We start from the raw sequence: 21,790 nt of genomic DNA on the forward strand, positions 1-21,790 counted from the left end.
CATTCTCGGAATACTTTATCAGTCAGACTAGGACTAAAATCTGGGTGGCCCAAGACAGGTGTCCGTTTTGAGGTAAGCGGTATGTGATGTTGTCTAATCACTTTATCTGAGCAAGCTGTCAAGACTGGGCCTATAGTGGGGGGGTATTTGAAATCACTGAGATCCTTGCCGTGTGCGGTTGTGAATCTGGAAACTATCAGAGAGTATTCTATTGGCTCTAACCTGAGCACTCGGGACTGCATACAGCGACAAGACCCAAGCCAGGAAGGACGGACCAATGCCAAGAAATGTCAGGGTCTCCACCATGAAGGACCAATTAACCTAAACGAAGGCTTTTTCAGTGTCCGTGGAAAGAAGCATGAGAGGCGACTTTGCTGGGTTAGCCTTGTGGATCAGGTTAACGGCCCTCATGGTGTCGTCACGTGAACTTGATTCAATTTGTGTTTTAGTGCAGGGACCCCGACATTAAACTAAAGTTTCTGTGCCTGTAGAAGTGCTATGACAATTTACCAGATTCTGCCAAGTCACATGCTGTTTGCTTAATATTCACCAGTCTCAGCTTATACAAGAAATTGGCATGATTACAAATCCAGCCATTTTACGTAAGTATTCATTGGAATGTGTCATCAGAAAATGACTTATTTTTTTTAAGAATTTTTGGTGGCATCTTTTTTTTATTTTCCATTTTTCTATCTATATTCTAAAATAATCCAGAAATCTTGCAGTTTTCATTCTCACCACTGGGGCTAAAACTGAGCTGAGACTTCCTGTTCTGTATGTAGTGATAAGAGGAGGCTGCAGTAAAGTGACCTGTACAACATTTCAGCTTTATGTGACACAATAGGTATATAGCATCAATACAAGACAATAGCAGCTCCCTGTGGAATGACCTTTTCAAAGGTCACAGAGTGCACTCAGTGATGTTTCACATTCATCTCAAGGGCAAAGTCTTTGGTCGTCTTACCATGAGGCTTGCTGTTACAGAATACCAAATAAACATATAGGAGCATGGCTAGTTGTCTAGTTCTTTGAGCCGCTACCATCCTCGTGCTCGTATTTCTAATTCCAATATATACTATCCAACGTTGCAATTACTACTAAAAAAATTACATTTATCAATATACTACTAAGTATTAATAAAAAAAATCACAATTTCTGTAGCTCAGTGAGCTCCATGGACATGACAATTTCTTTTATAACTATTTTTAATTTTTTACCACTTTTGGATGTAAGTTTTTCTTTTCAAGACTTTAAAGGGGAACTTAGCAGGTTAGATGAATGTAACCTGCTGATATGTCCCTATTGCACAGGAGATACCGAGGAGGAAGATATGTCTCTTACCTTCCTCCTGGGCGCCGTTCCGTTGCAGTTAGTAGTTTGCTCCACAGTCCGGTAAGACCAATAGGAGCACTGGGGCGCCCGTAAGCACTGCCCGCCCCCATAGTGCTGATCGGCGCTATGTTGATGGGCAGTGCTCCTAACGATCTTACCGGACCATGGAGCAAACTACAAACTGCACCACAACAGCGCCAAGGAGGAAGGTAAGAGACATAGCTTCCTCCTTGGCCTTTCCTGTGCAATAGGGACATATCAGCAGGGTAGATTCCTCTAACCTGCTGATAGTTCCCCTTTAAACTTATACTCCAATATAATATATTAAATAGCGGAGAATGTGCCTGCTGCCTTGCTGAGTATTCTACAGTCCATTTTAATATGACTTCTACTTAGCCCCTTCATTAACCCCTGTATGTGATCCTTGTAGGGACTCCGCTTTGTGCGGGATGCCGGTTAGCCGCATCGGCGGAGGCCTTTAATGAAGAGAAAACAGCCTGTCCCCTTATCAAAGCCGGCAGCCGCTTCTCACAGCGCCCGCCGCCGCCTCCACACATAATTGATGCTTTAATAAAGCTGCATATTAACAAGGAGGTTGTGATGGAAAGGCTGGCGCTAACAGCGGCATAAATCACTCCGCTTTATTTAATGTTATCAGATTTCCACTCTGAATTCAAGGAAAAGGAAGCGACACTGGAGCCCCAAGCAAATCATTAGATACAAGGACACATTGAGGCTTCACAGGGGGAATAATTGGTAAAGGAAATTGTTAGCAGTCTAATCTACTGTAAGACATGGAGACTCCACCAGGTAATGGGGAACTTACATACAGACGGGTGTGTAAATGATCCCGTTCAGGTGTTATAGAATGTGCGGCTGCTGGTAACAAGTAAAGTTCTTCCTAGTAATGTCAGCCCATATAAATCCACCACTAAACGCCGATAGGATACTGCTGCGTTTAGCCTACATAATGCCACCATATAGTAACCAAATAATACACCTATAAAAGCCAACAGAATACTGTCAAATTGTGTTTTTTTTATTTATTTAGCAGTGCATACCAGGGGCAGATTACCAGGTATGTCATTAGGTAGGTAGTGCCCCCCTCAGTATGCAGGTATACCCTCTTTGGTAGTAGTATACTCTCAGTAGTAGGTAGTACTCTCTTCAGTATGCCGGTATGCCATTAGATTTGGTAGGTAGTGCCCCATCAGTAGGCAGGTATGCCATTAGGTAGGTAGTGTCCCTTTGTGCTAGAATAAAGGAGGGGGGGGACATACCTTACTGTTATTGTCAAAGATGGCCCCCAGATCTTGGACAATGCTTAAGTCCAGCGGAAGTTTTTATTAAAGTATTGTATTGCCCCCCCCCAAAAGTTATACAAACCACCAATATAAACTTATTAAGGGAAATGCTTATAAAGTGCTTTTTTTCCCTGTACTTACTACTGCATCAAGGATTCACTTCCTGGATAACATGGTGATGTCACTTCCTGGATAACATGGTGATGTCACTCCCTGGATAACATGGTGATGTCACTTCCTGGATAAACTGGTGATGTCACTTCCTGGATAACATGGTGATGTCACTTCCTGGATAAAATGGTGATGTCACTTCCTGGATAAACTGGTAAGGTCACTTCCTGGATAAAATGGTGAGGTCACGGCCCGACTCCCTGCCATCTGTGGCTGCTGGAGAGGATGATGGGGAGTGACATCACGATGTAATCCAGGAAGTGACATCACCACGTTATCCAGGAAGTGACATCACCACGTTATCCAGGAAGTGACATCACCATGTTATCCAGGAAGTGACATCACCATGTTATCCAGGAAGTGACATCACCATCCCTTTTTGTTCAGACTTCTTGCTGCTATATAACCTTGTGTAGCGCTTATAATAAACAAGTTTTACCTTGACATGTCAGAGTAGTTTTTAATATATATATATATATAGGAGCAGATAGACAACAGCCTTGTACAGATTGAGTACCATCCACAACATTCCCTCCCACACAGAGACACGAGGCCGCCCCTATCCTCCCCCGCAGTGCAGGCACCATTGAGTCTACTCTAAGTGTGGTCTGTAGGTCCGATGTTTTCTTCAGCTACACTGAGTGCTTCGAATTATATGTGCACATACAACTGAACACAGTGCACACTCATTCAAGGACCCATGGCAATTGTCCTGGGTTCCCTGTGAGTGAGCACCACAGTGAATTATAATACTATCCCCCCTGGGTGGTGGCCCATTTAACTCTTATTGTATTCCACCCCTAGTCTGTCTGTCTCTAAAAACATTTTTTTTTAAATCAAATAGGACGAGGTGAGAGCGGCCTACCAATTGAGCCACCATAAAGCTGTCTGACAAAATGAGCACAGAACGGTATGGAGTTGCTGGCATTGTAGCCTAATACTTTCTATATCATCAGGTCCAAAGACTCTGCATGTGCTCAGTTCTTATTTAGAAGAGGCTGTGCTGTGCTTTGGCTCTATAGCTACATGTATAGAAATGGCTGACAGAGGCTCTGGCTAGCACATGCACATTGACCTGCTTTCTACTGAGTATCATCAAGTGATTTATATACAGTATGCCTACATGACAACATTTCAGATTATGTACATGATAAATGACGGCCAACAAAGCAGTGCTCCACAATAAAGCAAGTGAGATGGTCATGAAAACCGACATGAAGCTGCTGTATTCAACCCCATCTGGGTCCACCAGCTTATTGCCACTACTGCACCCATGCTGCTTCCCGGCTGTACCCATACTGCACCCATGCTGTACCTATGATGCACCCATGCTGTACTAATGATACACCCATACTGTGCCCAGGCTTTTTCCATACTGCACCCATGCTGTACCCAGGCTGTACCCATGATGCTCCTGGGTTGCACCCGAGCTGTACCCATGATGCACCCAGACTGTACATATGCTGCACCCAGGCTGTACCCAGGATGTACATATGCTGCAGCCATGCTGTACCTAGGCTGTACCCATGTTGTACCCAGGATGTACATATGCTGCAGCCATGCTGTACCCATGCTGCACCCAGGCTGTACCCAGGCTGTACATATGCTGCACCCAGACTGTACATATGCTGCAGCCATGCTGTACCCAGGATGTACATATGCTGCAGCCATGCTGTACCTAGGCTGTACCCATGTTGTACCCATGCCATGCTGTACCCATGCTGTACCCATGCTGCACCCATGCTGTACCCAGGCTGCACCCAGGCTGTACATATGCTGCACCCATGCTGTACCCAGGCTGTACATATGCTGCACCCGTGCTGTACCCAGGCTGTACATATGCTGCACCCAGGCTGTACCCAGGCTGTACATATGCTGCACCCAGGCTGTACCCAGGCTGTACATATGCTGTACCCAGGCTGTACATATGCTGTACCCAGGCTGTACATATGCTGTACCCAGGCTGTACATATGCTGCACCCATGCTGTACCCAGGCTGTACATATGCTGCACCCAGGCTGTACCCAGGCTGTACATATGCTGTACCCAGGCTGTACATATGCTGTACCCAGGCTGTACATATGCTGCACCCATGCTGTACCCAGGCTGTACATATGCTGCACCCAGGCTGTACCCAGGCTGTGATTTGTACATATATATATATAATTTACATACCGGATCAGGACGTTTTCTAATAAAACATCTGTGTAAAGTTCTTCTCACTGTCATCAACTCCACAAATCTTAAATATATTAATAATTGTCAGAGAAGATGTCATGAATGAGTGTCACTTACACCGGCAACCATGGATAATTATCAATCATATCTTAAAGTCCCAATGGAGAAGCAAACCAGTGACATCATAGCAATTTCATTAAAAAATTTCTACCAAGATTATACAAGAAATATAATTTCCTTCTTTACAGGCCGATCAGGTGTACAGACTATTGCAGTGAGTGACTGGGAGGTAGATGGGGAATGAGAAACACCTCAGGTCACACCGAGTGCAAGAAACAGTGAATAAACATCATTGACCATACAGTATGGTAAGAAATAAAAGTAATAAAGAAGCACTATAACAGGAATAACAAAACTATATAAAATACTAATAATAAGTACCTCATAAATGTATCAAAACGAATAAACTATATAAACTAGGTCAAGATGATAAAAGAAAAATCTGGTTGCCTGGAGATATAATATTATACTCACAAACATCATATAATGGTGTATTCAGGCGCAGTCAGAGCATTTTATTCCCATTTTGAGGAGTTTTTAAGCATATGTAAAAGTAAGCGGAGTAACTGTATCGCATATATCGTATGAAACAGTTGCAGCACGGTTAAAGGGATTGTCCAGCGGAAATCTTTTTCTCTTAAATCAACTGGTTTCAGAAAGTTAAACAGATTTGTTATTTACTTCTATTTAAAAATCTCCAGTCTTCCAGTACTTATCAGCTGCTGTATGTCCTGCAGGAAGTGGTGTATTCTTTTCAGTCTGACACAGTGCTCTCTGCTGCCACCTCTGTCCCTTAGAAAACCTCTCCTGCTCTGGACAGTTCCGAACATGGACAGAGGTAGCAGCAGGGAGCAGGGTGTCAGACTGGAAAGAATATACCACTTCCTGCAGGACATACAGCAGCTGATAAGTACTGGAAGACTTGAGATTTTCAAATAGAAGTAAATTAAAAATCTATATAACTTTCTGAACTCCCCTTCTGGATAACCCCTTTAATAATGCATACAGAAAACTAAGAGGACTGGGTTTTAGTATAAGTGAGATATTCAGACCACAGTGCCCAGCCAGATTTTACTGGGTGATAACGTTTATTTGTCTGTGCATGAATAAGTTTCATATGGTGAGATACCATCCCAACATCTCCCAATGTTTAAAGGGGTACTCCAGAGACAAAACAAATTTTTTAATATATAGCTATAATAAAGTTATAGTACACACTAATATCTTTATTAAAAACAGTGCAGTTTTTAAAAAAATTTCTACATGTACGTCTGGTGCCTGGCAGCAATAAGTTCAGGTTCAGCAATGTTCTCTGAACTCGAACACTCAGCATTTCACTCCCGGTGGTTGGAGAAGTTGGATGCCACTCTTGGGAGTCCTGTATACAGCCATAGGCCATAGGCTGCATCCATGTTCTCCAGGACTCCTTAGGACTGCATCCAACTTCTGCAGCCACCGCTAATCAAATGCTGCATGCTCGGGTTCAGACGTGCTCAAGGTTGGCTTTTCTCTAGTTCTGGCACATAAGGATGGGTGGTAATTTATTGAACAATGCATACAATGTAGATTGTATGATGCATATGAGATGTGATGCTCCACATTCCCTCCCAAAACTTTGAACATATTTAGTGACCGATCTGCTCCCCTAATTCCGCCTCTCATGCATAGTTATACAATTGCATTGTAGACTTGTGAATGCTCTGTTCATTTTTCTTGTTTTTGTGCTCTTAGATCAGGGCTATAGAACCTGCAAAACTACATCTCCCATCATGCCTAAGTAGTGTCCCAGCACAGGTGTGCCACTAAGTTTTATACACTTGGGTAAAGTAACTCAGGTTCACACAAAAGGGGATGAAGGGGAGTTGTATTGTGTGTTTTTCCCCACTAGGTGTCACTGTTGTATTTGTGATGTATGTACTGCACTATGCACAGTTGAAGGTCAATGGGTTAACTGCTGTTTGTCATGTTTCCTCCTGTCACAGATGCAGGCTGGTTTCCCTCACCTTTCTGCCTAGCCTATTTATTTTCTCTCACCCACACACAGCCCCACCAATCACAGGCTAGCTGGGGTACCCCTTTAGGAGGGGGCTGGTTCCTGGTGGGAGGGTCTTCTTGTTGAGTCAGTGGAAGTGGAGAGAGACAACACAGAGCCAGAGAGATCTTTTCTTTATGCAAGAAACTACAGCTAGCATGCAGTGCTACAAACTTAAAACGGAGTGCCGACCTCTGAGGAAAACCTTGTCCATGCCAAGGATACCTTCTACAACACACAGGGCAGTCACCTGGACTTACTGTACATACTGGGCCCATTAGGACAAAGATTGTGTATGCTGACGTATCCTACTGCAAAGCACGGCTGTTCTGGGAGGTCTCAGAATGTCTGCTCAACCCAGCACAGGGACCTGGGACCTCGTACTACCCTAGCAGGACGGGTACCCTGACACTATAGGGCAAAAGGCGGTAATATTTGTGAATCTGTACGTGAGTATGAGTATCTTCTTCTTCTACTTCTGTTCTCCACTACGCTATCCCGGCAGAGTACATTGCTACATTGGACAGGGCCCTCTACAGGGCTGCGATCTGTGCCGCAAAAAATAAAAAGGACATGTTGTAATTCGGACCGCATTTTGCGGCACGGATCGCTATGTAATAAAGTGGCAATGTAGAGCTCCGTGAAGCACGGAGCACTATAGAAACACATGAGTAGTGCGGGCCGTGGCCACAAGTCCTCGGTCACGGGCTGCACTATGGATGTGTGAATGTATCCTTAGTTGTAGTTTTACAACAGCCTTACCCCTGCCTTAGAAAAAGCCGATCCTGTATATATTATAGGCGTCTTACCTGAAAAATAAAGTATCTAGAGGTAAATGTTGTAAAATATCCAGATGAAGGCAAAACTTTTGTTCTGTTTTATAGAAATACGCGGCAGTATTGTCTGAATCTCTGTGTATATTTCTGAAGCTGCCATTATTTCCCACAGTCCAGAAGGGAAATTACCGTCATTTAGAAGCAATTTTGGCCATGATTTAAAACGACGCGTACATTTTGTAAGGGAGAGTTTCCACTTCAGAGGAGAATGGCTTTAATAATGAATCTGGAGTGACTTGGCTGCTGGCGGGGCTCCTCTATTATTATTGGTTGGGGGAGTCAATTCACTTGCACGCCGCGTATCACAAGGCGCTGTGTTATGGGAAAGCAGGAGTGCGGCACGCGCATGCAAAGTCATTTTATATTTCGATTGTAAGCGAGCTTCTCCGCTGATCGCAACATGGGAGCCTGTGGAAAAAGACTGTGGGGAACTTTCTTTTACAGTTATTGCTGCAGACATTTCAGGCGATGAACAAAACTCCTGGGGAAATACGTCAAATACTGAAAGGCAAACTACCGAGAGACTGAGAGGGATTAGAGGAACAACACGTCCCTGGATGAAGGCTCTACTGGTACACTATCTATAGGGCACCTCTAACATTTGGGCAGGTCATCGCTGGGATATTGGCATTGTATACTGTGGCGTGCCCATTTACTTTAATGGACCAAGGCTAGTGACTAGATGACTAGTCATTTTACTGAATATATAGGGGGGGATTTATCAAGACCGGTGTACGCCGGTCTTAAATTAGGCCACGCCCCATTCCCTGGCCCAGTTCGTTAAGAGGCGCTTTTCTCTTACTGAATACAGCCAGCCATGCGCCCAACCTTGCACCTGGCTTCCAGCAGGTGTAAATTTGAATCATGATTACCGGTGGCTGAAGAAGTTGGATGCAATCCTAGGGAGACCTGGTGGATTTAGCCTATGGCTTATGGCTGTATCCATGTTTTCTAGGCAACCTTCGGGCTGCATCCAACTTCTTCAGCCACCGCTAATCAAATGCCAAGAGTTTGGAATCTGACGAACCTGAGCGTACTTATTTTTAATAGTGTACTTTTTTGTGGGAGTGAACAGAAAAACTTAAAGGAGTATTCCAAGAAAAATTACATGTCCCCTATCCACAGACGCAGGTACGGCACCTCCTATGGAAGTGCCGGAGAGAGCCAAGTAAGAACGCTTACTCGGCATGTTGCAGCACTTAGGAATGAATAGAGCCGTGGGTCTCATGCTGTACACGCAGCTCTATTCATAACACAGAAGCCGGGGGTGATACGAAGATCACCTAGGGGTTCGGAGATCGGACCCCCATGATCTTTTTTTGGAATACCCCTTTAATTAGCCTATGGTGCTTTTGACCTTCATTAACCCCTTTAGGATCCATGAGGTCCAGAGCGCTCTTCATACAGGGTGAGGACTGGCTGCTATCATCCGGGTTCCCACTGTTAATGACGGGCCTGGCCACCTGCCATTAACCCCTTGTATGCTGCGGCATTTAACTAAGGGGTTCCTCAGGATAGGTCATCAATATCACATCAGTGGGCAGCCAACAATCAGCACCCCACTAATCAGCTGTTGCCGGAGCCGTAGTGCCTGCATACACAGCAAAGTGCAGGAAGCAGATGCTTTGTACACTGTCCAGCGGCCAATGAAGAACCAGGGAGAAACGACATGTCAGTCAGTGTTAGTGCAGGTTCTAAACTGGGAGCCCACCGGAGGATTCTCCCATTCTCTGGTGGGCCAGTCCGACACTGGGGAGCTATGTCACTGATCTGGAGCCGTCCCGTTCAGCAGGGGTGTTACTAGGGTCCTAAAACATCCTGGGCACGGGCCCTCTGAGTTGCTATGAGTGGATCATGGGAGAGATCTCTGCATTAACCTTGTTCATATATACATATGTATGTGTATACTGTATGTATATGTGTTTTTACTTCTTTTTTTTTTAACAGATGGTCATTCAGGCTAGTATTTCAAATAGTGACATATCCAGGGACTCACAATTGACATCTTGAGTTGCTCATTCTTTCTTTTCTTTTCTTTTCTTTTCTTTTCCATTCGGCCTGAGAATTTGCTAGAGAGACACATTAGGCTCCTTGTTCCAGCACATACAGTAATTAAGTCCCCTCTGTGCTCCCATATAATTTAGACCTCTTCTCCACCCCCATATAGTATTAGGCCCCCTGTGCCTGCATAAAGTATGGGCTCCTTTTGTGCACCAGTATAGTATAGGGCCCAGTGCAGCAGTCTCAATATAGTATATAGGCCCCCTGTGTATCAGTCTCCATATAATATATGTCCCCCCTGTGCAGCAGTCCCTATATAGTATATGGGCCCCGTGCAGCATCCACATAAAGCTTTGGCTGTCCAGGCATGATGGGAGTTGTAGTTTTTCAGCAGCTGTAGAGCCGAAGTTCCCTACCTCTGGTATATGGCATAGAGCAATATACTATAGGACATGTAGTGCCGTAATATACTGCACAGAGATACAACTAAGCAGGCGAGTAGTGCATGCACTTCAATAACCCAGCGCCTGCTAAGAGACTCTACCTGCCCACTGGGATACATTCATTCATTTGCCTACTCTCATTGCCTGGATCTTCAAGTCAATTTCATGCACCACAGCCTAACCCCGTAGGTGACATGGTAAGTGCAATGTGCTCTCCAGTTATGATGGCCAAGAAAAGACTATTGTTAGCTAAAAACGTTATAACGTGAGGTCATGTATCTTGTTAAAGCCTTGAAGTTCTTCACTTGCAGCAGTATATACTATATCTTACCATCCAGAGCTGTTACTCAGAGATAAATGGCTGCAATTCATTATTCATAAAGAGACGATGATTGCTATCACTAACACGATGGAATAGCCGGAGCTGTAGTAAAAGGAGAGCGAAGCACATGAGCGTCAGATGCACAATGGCCGCCCGAGTCATAAAAAGATTATATTAACAAGGCAGCTGGGAGATGTGCTGCCCGGGTGGGGGTCAGCTTCTGACATCTGGGGGTATCTAGATAACTAATAACATGCACCGTCCAGGGCCGGCTCCAGGTTTAACGGACCCATGGGCGACAGAGCCTCAGTGGCCCCTCATTAATTCTTTATGCACCCATCATCTACACACTGTGCACAATCACTTGAAACATCACTAACATACATTATTGACACAGACACTGACTGACACACATTACTGACTGACACACTCAGACACTGATGCAAACCACTTACTGCTCAGTGTTCTTCACACTGTTGAGGACCTTCGGGTCATAAGGAGTTAGTTCCTAGGGGGAGGAGTCAGTCTAGTTGGTTCTAGTCAGTGTGTGAAAAGGCAGCAAAGAACCAACCAAGTCTCTGCTGAAGTTAAGCCAGGGCCTGGCTTAGGCCAGGTTTCTATGTCAGGGACACAAGCAAGCCAGTTCCAGATTCTCTTTATGAAAGACACAGCAACTATGCAGTGCTAGAAAGTCTAAAGGGGGAGAGCAGCCAGAAGTAGGATCCCCTTGTCCACACCAGGAACCTCTCTAAAACGGGCAGATACCTAGGAGTCACAGGTACTGACCCCAGTGGAACAAAGTTACTATAAGTCTAGGTATTCCACTGCGCATCTCAAGAGAAGCCGGAAGTCTTGGAAGTCTGCTTAGCCCAGATAACAAGGCCTGGGGTTCGTAGTACCCTGCAGGACAGGTAGTCTGCAACTGTAGAGAAGAAGACAGTCTATTCTCTCTTCTGCAGAACTTCAGTTATCTCTACCTCATCCACAAGCCCCTGAATAACCTCTAGTATTTTTGTATTGCACTAAGCTGTATTTTGGCCAAGTACACCTGTATCACACTGAATGTATGCAAGTAAACTGTTCTGCTTTTGAAGTGTTGGACTCTGGCCTATCATTGCGCGCACCCGCACCTATACACACCTACACTTGGGTTAAACCTTTTGTAGGCGTTGCGCCAAACTGTCCAGGGTGGGCTCTACACCACTCCAAGCTACTGCGACAACTGCCCAAGTGATCCTAGACCCACTCAGCTACCACACCATCGTACCAGATAACCCGGCAGTTCCTCTCTATGAAGGTCCTGCTCCATCTCCTGTGTCTTCTGATGTCCAGCCCGATCGCCCTGCACTACAGTGAGTGGGCTGAACATCAGAACACCAGGCCCCTCTCCCTCTCTGGGCCCCTAGAGGCTCTGTAAGCCCCAGGACTGGCCCCGGATAGCCCTGTGCTGATGCCAGCCCTGGCACCGTCACTATACACTCACCGGCCACTTTATTAGGTACACCTGTCCAACTGCACGTTACCACTTAATTTCTAATCAGCCAATCACATGGTGGCAACTCAGTGCATTTCGGCATGAAGTTATGGTCAAGACAATCTCCTGCAGTTCAAACCGAGCATCAGTATGGGGAAGAAAGGTGATTTGAGTGCCTTTGAACGTGGCATGGTTGTTGGTGCCAGAAGGGCTGGTCTGAGTATTTCAGAAACTGCTGATCTACTGGGATTTTCACGCACAACCATCTCTAGGGTTTACAGAGAATGGTCCGAAAAAGAAAAAACATCCAGTGAGCGGCAGTTCTGTGGGCGGAAATGCCTTGTTGATGCCAGAGGTCAGAGGAGAATGGGCAGACTGGTTCGAGCTGATAGAAAGGCAACAGTGACTCAAATAGCCAACCGTTACAACCAAGGTAGGCAGAAGAGCATCTCTGAACGCACAGTACCTCCAACTTTGAGGCAGATGGGCTACAGCAGCAGAAGACCACACCGGGTGCCACTCCTTTCAGCTAAGAACAGGAAACTGAGGCTACAATTTGCACAAGCTCATCGAAATTGGACACTAGAAGATTGGAAAAACGTTGCCTGGTCTGATGAGTCTCGATTTCTGCTTGAACATGACAATGAGTTCACTTTACTCAAATGGCCTCCACAGTCACCAGATCTCAATCCAATAGAGCATCTTTGGGATGTGGTGGAACGGGAGATTCGCATCATGGATGTGCAGCCGACAAATCTGCGGCAACTGTGTGATGCCATCATGTCACTATGGACCAAAATCTCTGAGGAAGCTTCCAGCACCTTGTTGTATCTATGCCACGAAGAATTGAGGCAGTTCTGAAGGCAAAAGGGGGTCCAACCCCCTTGTTATTTATGAGACCGCAGGCCGCTATCTCAATACTGAACACTTTTTTCATTTTCCATAACAAAATTGATTTCTTATTCAGTCATGATAGAAAGATCTCTCCTCATTTCCCTGAATGATAGGCGATTCTACGCCAAGACCAGAAAGAATTAAAAAAGAAATCACAGACATAAAGCTGCCCCGCCGGGTGATTCTCTCCGGGCCACAGGATATACGAGGAGAGCGTTTCCACTGTGAAATCTGCATAAATCTAATCTGTACAGATCAGCCGCATCCTGCAGGTTGGGTAGACACCCCGAAGTGGTATTAATAATTCAAGGAGCAGACTGCTCACCTGAAGGGAAGCACGGCGAGTGAACTCCTGTTTATGTTATTTCACACTGAGATTAGAGCATAAATAAGATGGCATTTAAAGCCGTCCGTCTCCTGCCGGGCTGAACCTGTTACCGTTATCCGGAGACAAATGGGCAGCTTTTACACCTGAAGTGTACGGTGATCTGTCACAATAATTTAAGTGGAATCCTATGAGTCCCATTGAGATCTGTGTTTAATAATATGTCTTAGTCCTCCTCCTCTTTCCTTGTTTAAGATCTGATTCATTCCGTCAGCTGCGGCGGAAGTCATGAGATAAGATGGGACATAGGCCGTTCCTGTTGAGCGTAATCATTGGTGTATCAAATAAACTAGTGATTTATCAAGGCACCGGTCTTAAATAAGCAGTTTTCAGTCCTCATCATCGAGAGTCTGAGGGTAAAGAGAAATAACGTAACACCCCTTGGAATCAGCTTCATGGATCTGACCTGATGGCTAATCTAATGAGTCATTTCATGGAAAATTTAAGGGGATACTATGTTCTTTTACTTAGTGTTTGCTATAAAATTATATTGTAGTCATCTAGAGATGAGCAAACTTTTTAAAAGTTCGGTTTGGCAGGTTTGATGAACTTTAACGTAAACGGGTTTGTCCCAACCAAACCTTAAAGGAGAAGTTGGGCAGGTTATAAATTCCAGCAGCCAGCGGGGGGGAAATGACTAATGTACTAATGTGGTGGTGTGCACCGGTTTATGTGGTGCCCAACTGCCGGGATGATATGTCGGTGGTTGGAATTAGAATGAGCTGACTTTTCGGATTTCTGGTTCGTGAGAACCAGAACGATCAGCGTCGGATTCCCGCTCTTTGCTCGCTCCGTGCAGTGGGTGGATACCTCCTAAGGAACACCTGGAAAACTGGGATACAGCCATTGGCATTGGCTGTATCCCAGTTTTCCAGGTGTTCCTTAGGAGGTATCCACCCGCTGCACGGAGCGAGCAAAGAGCGGGAATCCGACGCCGATCGCTCTGGTTCTCATGAACCAGAAATCCGAAAAGTCAGCTCATCTCTAGTTGGAATATAGCCACTATACCACCCTTGGCACCCTCCTGTCCCCGCCTGCTGCCGGCTTTATAATCTGCCAGACTTCTCCTTTAAGCAAACCTCACTAAAACAGCAAAATGATTACAGGCGTTTAGCTGTTTTAGTACAGTTCAAAACATTTTTGGTGTCCCCCGTAGCCTCTAAAATCCCATTCAGCCAATCACTGACTGAGACAGGACAGCACCACTGCTGATGATTGGCTGAGTGGGCTTTCACTTTTGAGGTCAGAGCCTGCTCAGCCAATCAGTGGATGCGGCTCTGTCCCATCTCAGTCAATGATTGGCTGAATGGGTTAGAGTCAGCTAGAGACACCGGGGGAGCGCGGACAGGTGAGAATTTTTTAGATTCCTAACTTGTTCTGAATTTTGCAAAAAAGTTTGGTTTGGTACCAAACTGAACTTTTTGCAATGTTCGTAAGAAATCTTGGTTCGGGAAGTTCGGTTTGCTGATCTCTATACTCATCCGTTGATACATGGATGGATTTTGTCAAGGGGTTCACAGATGGTTCCCTAATGAGATTATGCATATGTAGTAAGTCCTTTACAGATGCTCTCACCATACATTGTCATGCCATAGAGTTAAAATAAATAATGCTGCAATCCAGAAATGTAGACAGGATGCATCTGACTTCCTCTTTTTTTGGCTTTTAAAAGCTATCTGTGAAAGGCAGGCTGTAAAAGAAGTGGGCCATAGACAGCAGTCTTTGAGAGAGGGGCATCATGGGGAGAATTCTGTGTGCTGTAGAGAGTAGCATGGCATAGTAGCCTAGCAGATGACCCAGGGCATTCATGGCATTACAAAATGTTTTATTTGGCAATACAGGAAACAGATCACTGATCTCAGAGACCAGACGAAGATAACACTATCGGCTGCCTGCTAAAGCACTTAATACAAGTGCAGACACATTATAGCAGCAGTGTGTATAGCTGAGTGTAAGTGCAGGCAGATTATAGCAGCAGTGTGTATAGCTGAGTGTAAGTGCAGGCAGATTATAGCAGCAGTGTGTATAGCTGAGTGTAAGTGCAGGCAGATTATAGCAGCAGTGTGTATAGCTGAGTGTAAGTGCAGGCAGATTATAGCAGGAATGGAGAGGATGGGAAACACAAGAGCTGACAGAGACTGCAGGGAGGAATGAGCAGGGCAGATGTGGGCAAAGTAAAGCAGCACTCTCTGTCCCGGTAGAGAGAAGTTACAGCTATGAAGAGATTACCTCCACAGTCCTGTCCCCTGATGTAAGCCTCAGCCTAAAAGGATCTACTAAGATTTGGAAGGTGAGGAAGACTTCCTGGGTCAGAGTACAGGGCTGTAGACCCCGCTATGCAGACCATACCCCTCCTCCACTCCCCCTCCCACTAAGTACAGGAAGCTCTTAAACCAAAGCAATGCTCTTAAACCAAGTCACAATTTTGGAAAACTGTGAGCTCTTAAACCAAAACCCTCTTAAACCAAGGTACCACTGTAGTAATATGCAAAAAAGAGCTCCGGGAGCCTCATTTAAGGGTCTCAAAAGACAGGACTAGCCAGATATCCCTCCGGGAAGGGCCTAGCCAAGGGATGTCTCCTGTAGGGAAACCACCATATTAAGTGGCCCTATAAGTCAATGAGGCTTCACTGGCTCTTTTTTTTTTTTTTTGCTTTTTTGGCAATAAACAGTAATGCCAGTATACAATATAGTACAGAGAAAAGCCGCACTTCCAAGGAAAAGGAGTGGGTGCTTGCAGAGAAAATCCCTTGGCCGGGGGTCCCAGACACAGTCCAAAAAAAGTCCGCAGCACTCCAACATAAAGTAAGGTGGTTTATTCCATCAACACAGGTACAAAAGAATTAGCAACGTTTCGACTCCCTCACAGAGGGAGGGAGTCGAAACGTTGCTAATTCTTTTGTACCTGTGTTGATGGAATAAACCACCTTACTTTATGTTGGAGTGCTGCAGTATACAATATAGAGATTTCAGCTTTCTTGTACACCAGGATTTTTTGCCTGGTGTGGGTGAATTTATTTGTGCTGGGCTTAGAATATCTGCCAGCATGTGTCAGTAGTAAGTTCTGCAGTCGTCAAGTGAAGTTGTCATGGTGCCATGAGCTTGATGAAGAGAAAAAAAGGGAACCACTACAGTCAGACGTGTCGATTACTTGATTTTTTAATTTCCTGTAAACATGTATATGATCTACATTGTGGCTGTATATAACTCATATCTATCACCAGAGCTGGGCTGCCCATATGGCAATTCAGGCAAATGCCAGATGGGCCGGTGTCTTAAGAGAGTTTGTATAATCTACAGCCTGACAGCTCTACCTTTGTGTGATCCCTGTACCCCACTTCCAACAACACATGGGCTGCAGTCGGCTATGTAGCACTCGGAGTGCTCTGTGCAGCCATCAGGTTGTAGTCCTGTATCCACTACTGTTTTTCCCCCCGGAAGTATGTGGTATGTGCCTGGAGTTCTAATGCCATATGGGGTATGTCCAGTATGTTAGTGGCGTATGTGGCTTGTTTCCACCGCTAGTAGCATGTTCCTACTGTTTGATGCCACGTTTGAATTCTGAGCACTGGCCGTGTGACTAATACATATGTAGTGTAAATTACAGTTCTAGTGTGGTATATAAAGGCTTATGTCCCGTTTATCCCTAGTGCTTTTGGGATCTGGCCGGGGAGGAGGTGGCTGAGAGAAAAGACGTCCACTCACCTCCCCAGTTTCAGCGGTGGGTCCCGTATCACGGCGCTCCGGTCCCTGGTTCCCGGCCGCTTCCTGGTTTCTGACACGGGCTCGAGGCGTGACGTCTCAAGTCCGCTCAGCCACTCAGTGACAGAGGACCGGACCGGAGTGCCGCGATACGGGACCCGCCGCTGGAACTGGGGAAGTGAGTCGACATCTTTTCTCTCAGCCATCTCCTCCCCGGCCAGATCCCAAAATATCCCCCCGCTGGAGTGCCCCTTTAATGCTGTAAGCGGGCTCCAAACCTTACCTGTTTTTCTTCTTTTTGAACCAGAAACTACTGCAGCAGCTTCATTCTCAGTATCTCTGAACCCTACCTATCAGAAGGTGATGGCATCAGGTAGCTGTTAAAGGTGAAAGCAGGGGCGGATTAACTTTACCATGGGCCCCGGGCTGTTCACCTAGCTTGGGCCCCCCACCCCACTGTAACTATGGCGGCACTAGCTTTAGCCTTTTTCCTCCATAATTCAGCCTGTAAAGGACCTGTGGTGACATCATTGTCACATGATAAGGTCCTTCAGTATGTTCTCTAATGTTACTGCATTGTCTCCTGGCTGCAGCTTTGCCCTTATTTGTGCAAAATTGCGGTAAAAAGCAGCGATTTTTATGCAAATCATGGCAGAACTGTAGCCTGGAGAAAATACACTACTGAAAGTATGAGGGCCCTATTACACCAACAGATTTCTGACCAATTTATGTGACAGATATTGTAAGCCAAAGCCAGGAATGGATTCGAAAAAATCCCAGTCTTTCCTTTATGACCTGTTCTCTGTATATAGTCCACTCCTGGTTTGGGCTTCAAAAGTCTGTCAGATAAATTGGTCAGATATCTGTTGGTGTAATGGGGCCCTAAGTCTGTTTGGGTGGCCATGGGCCCCCCAGGAGTTCAGGGCCCAGGGCTACCGGCCGAAACTGACCTATTATAATCCGCTACTGGATGAAAGAATTTTTAGGGGGTGGAATTGTTTGTTTCTAATATATGGTTCCTCTCTGGGTCCATGGTGTTTTTTTCCCCCAAAAAAAATTTGCATGATTTAGGTTGGTATTTTTTCCCTATAGATAAATCTATGGAAAAACACCTGTAAAGAATTACCTTCAGCATGCTGCTATTAAAAAGCAAAAAAACAAAGAACAACAACAACATGCATTATTGCACAAAACAAACACTACCCAACACACAATGCTTTAACACAGTAAGTGGATCTGTGTGCTTTCCAATGCCAGGGCTGAATTTCGGTCCCAGTCCAGCCATGTTTACTGCTATATGATGACTGTATGCGGGTTATCATGCCAAACGACCACAGTTCCTATTTGCATAATTACGCCTTTTATTTACATAAGCACGCCTATAAATATAATGCTAACTGTATGGATCCACCTGCATTGCTAGCTCTGCCAATGCTGATAGCCCTGGAATATACCGCTGGCTGCTTTACAAGTCCATAACAATACAGGTTTATAGAAGACCGCACAGATGTACCAATACCCAAAACCTGCAGACTATGATTATGCTCCAGACCAGTGAAAATGGTAATAAATGGTGGGAGTAAATACTGATTATTGATACTGATTCATTTCCGAATATACTGTCTATTTATAGAGATCAGGGGTTCTATTCTATAAAAAGCTCCAAATCCCCTGCTTTACTGTATACAGCCGTAGTAACATCATCACATTGTGTCTCCAGATACCACTGGTTTGGACTCACTGCCTACAGATTTAGGCTATGTTCACACTACGTATTTGACTACGTAGTTTTTTTTCTGGATTTTTCTGGATTACCACCACAAGCTGACACTTCCTGTTGTGTCTGTGGTGATAACAGGAGGCTGCTGTAAAGTGATCTTTACAGCATTGCAGTAAATGGGGATACCAGTATAAAGGCCCTACTCCACGGGCCAACAGTAAGGAGCAAACGAGCGCTGTCAGCACTCGTTTGCTCCTCGTTCCGGCTGCTAGATCGTCCGGGCAGCCCATAGAGGGTAGTGGAGGTCTGCTATCGCCACTCCTATTCCACGGAGCGACGGCAACAGATCGCTGCTATCACAGTTGTTTGTTTTTCAACATGTTTGAAAGACTAAAGACTAAAAGACTTAAAGACGCTATGATCAGTCGACATGGACGATGTTGACTTCTATTCCACGGGACGATTATCGGCCGATATCGACCGATAATCTTTCCGTGGAATAGGGCCTAAAGGCCTTATTCACGTCAGTATGTTTTCCTGGATGAAAATCTGGATCCTCTATTTTTCAACCGCAATCCGCAAAAAAATCATCCGTTTTGCATCCGTATTGTGTTCTGTATTTTTATCCATTTTTTGCGGATCTGCAAAAAAAGTTGTAGTTAAGAAAAAAGAGGGGATGGCAAAAAGGATGTCAGAAGCTGTCCCAACCCCCCCAAAAAGGTCACCTGGTCATCTGGGGGTCATTCTACAGTCATTTCTATCAGGCAGGATATTTCTAGCAGGAGGAGCTTGGTGATGTCACAAAAAAACGGATCCGTGATACAGATGGTTTTGCGGATGGTTTTGCGGATTGCAATGTAATCTCCGAAAAATTTTGTGCTCTCCATAGACTTCTATTGGGGTGTCCATTTAGTAATTACGGACCATATTACAACATGTTTTCTTTGTCACAGATTGCGGATCCGCAAAAAAAACGGATGTATGAATAGCATCTTTGAAATAATGGGTTGTAATGGATTCCGGATTTCCTGGTCCGGGAAAACGGATTAAAAATACTGACGTGTGAATTAGGCCTAAGACTATAGCCGCTCCCTGTGGAATGACCTCTTCAGAGGTCACAGAGCGTGCTCAGCAATGTTTCACATTCATCTCAAAACGACAAAGCCTGTTTATTTCTTTCTACGTCCATGGGGCTTGCTGTAAAGCACATCACTAAATGCTGTGAAAAAAACAGCTAATGTATTGAAAAAAAATATATATATATATAAAAAAGAATATAAAATAGAATAAAAGAACATGTTTCCGTATCTGGCTGTAATCAGTAAGAGAAAGTCTAAGCAACACTTTCCCGTTAATTAGAAAGTTCAAAATAACGTAGGCATCTTCCTTATATTGTGTGGTGTGGTTAGGCACTGGATAAAAGACGGAATAGTCAGTCTACCCTTAGGCATTATTTACACATAACATAAATTGGTCCATATTTATGTTTTCGCAATTACGGGCAAATTTAGGGCCCATTGATTTCAATTGGCTATTCTTACTGTCCGCAGTTTACGAATCTGTAATCCATTCTGCAAAAAAATAGGACATGTACTAGTATGGGCCGTAATTGCGGAACAGTTAGCCAATAGAAGTTTATAGGATTCACATTATTTGCATATGTTATGATATTACATCCATAACGGTTGCTAAAAAATACGGATCACCTTCATTTAACTATGACCTTCGGACGCACTACAGACATTTTTTGTGAATGAGATCTTAGGCCCCCTTCATACGTCAGAAAAATCTATCCTGATTTCTTATCAGGACATCTGGATAGATTTCCGGACCCATATGGTTCTATTGATATTTAACTATCTGCCCACCTTTTGCCCACCTTCTGCCCGGATAGCTTTGCCTAGGTCAGTAAGATACTTCAGCTTTCCTGCTATTTGTCTTACTGGGGATCAGTTTCTTGCTTTGGCAACTGTCCTGACAATACTTGAGAATGATCCCTGGAGTGGGAAAGGTGTGCCGAGAGGAAGGTTACCCCTCCTTCTGAGGGTTTAGCACTGCATACTAGAACAAGTATTTTGCATAAGTAAAATCTCTTTCTTTGGTTTCTGGTCTCTGACAAGGGCCCTTGCCTGGGCCAGGCCAGGCTTCACTGCAGCAGGAGATCTTGGCTGTGTCTCCTACCACCATCTACTAACTGAAGAAGACCTCCCAACCAGGAACTAACTACCCTTTTATAGGAGAAAATTAAGGATATCTCCCATTGGTGGGCAGTGTGGGGAAAGAAGAGAGAAGAACTGTAGTTGGTGGACAGCTGTGTGAGGCACCTGCTCTTGTGATTGGATAGAACAGTGAACATACAGTAACCAAGTTTACCTATTTCCTTCAGCTGTGCTCATAGAGACAAATAGTCAGTTATTATAAGACACAATGAGACCTCTAGAGGGGAAGTATACTAACAACACCTTCATCCCCTTAGTGTGACACCTGACAGAGGTACTTTACGCAGGTGGAATAAAACTTAGTGGACCACCCGTACTGGGACACTACACTATGGGGTTTTTATTGGTGTTTTCCCAAGCTTTTAAGGCCCTGTGAAGCCAGCCTAAGGGTCAGATATGAGCAATCTTAAACACATTTTTTTTTTTTTTTAAATCTTCACATTTTTGAAAACTAGTAAATTAAAATAAACTTTGAAAAGTATGTGTTAAAAAATAAAAAATAAAAAATAAAAAAAGAAGTCGTCACATGGGTTCATAGGTGAAAAAATGGAAGCACTATGGCTTTTTAAACTTGTGGAGTAAAAAACTTAAGTTAAAAAATACAAATTGGCTGCGTCAGGAAGGGCTTAACGGGCGAGAGCTGATTTGGCAGCAATTTAAGCCCATGGTTTTAATGTTTTGGCTGATTGTTGTATATCACAGCAGTATAATGGATGC

This window comes from Dendropsophus ebraccatus, chromosome 3 (genome assembly GCF_027789765.1).
Source record: "Dendropsophus ebraccatus isolate aDenEbr1 chromosome 3, aDenEbr1.pat, whole genome shotgun sequence".
Lineage (NCBI taxonomy): Eukaryota > Metazoa > Chordata > Amphibia > Anura > Hylidae > Dendropsophus > Dendropsophus ebraccatus.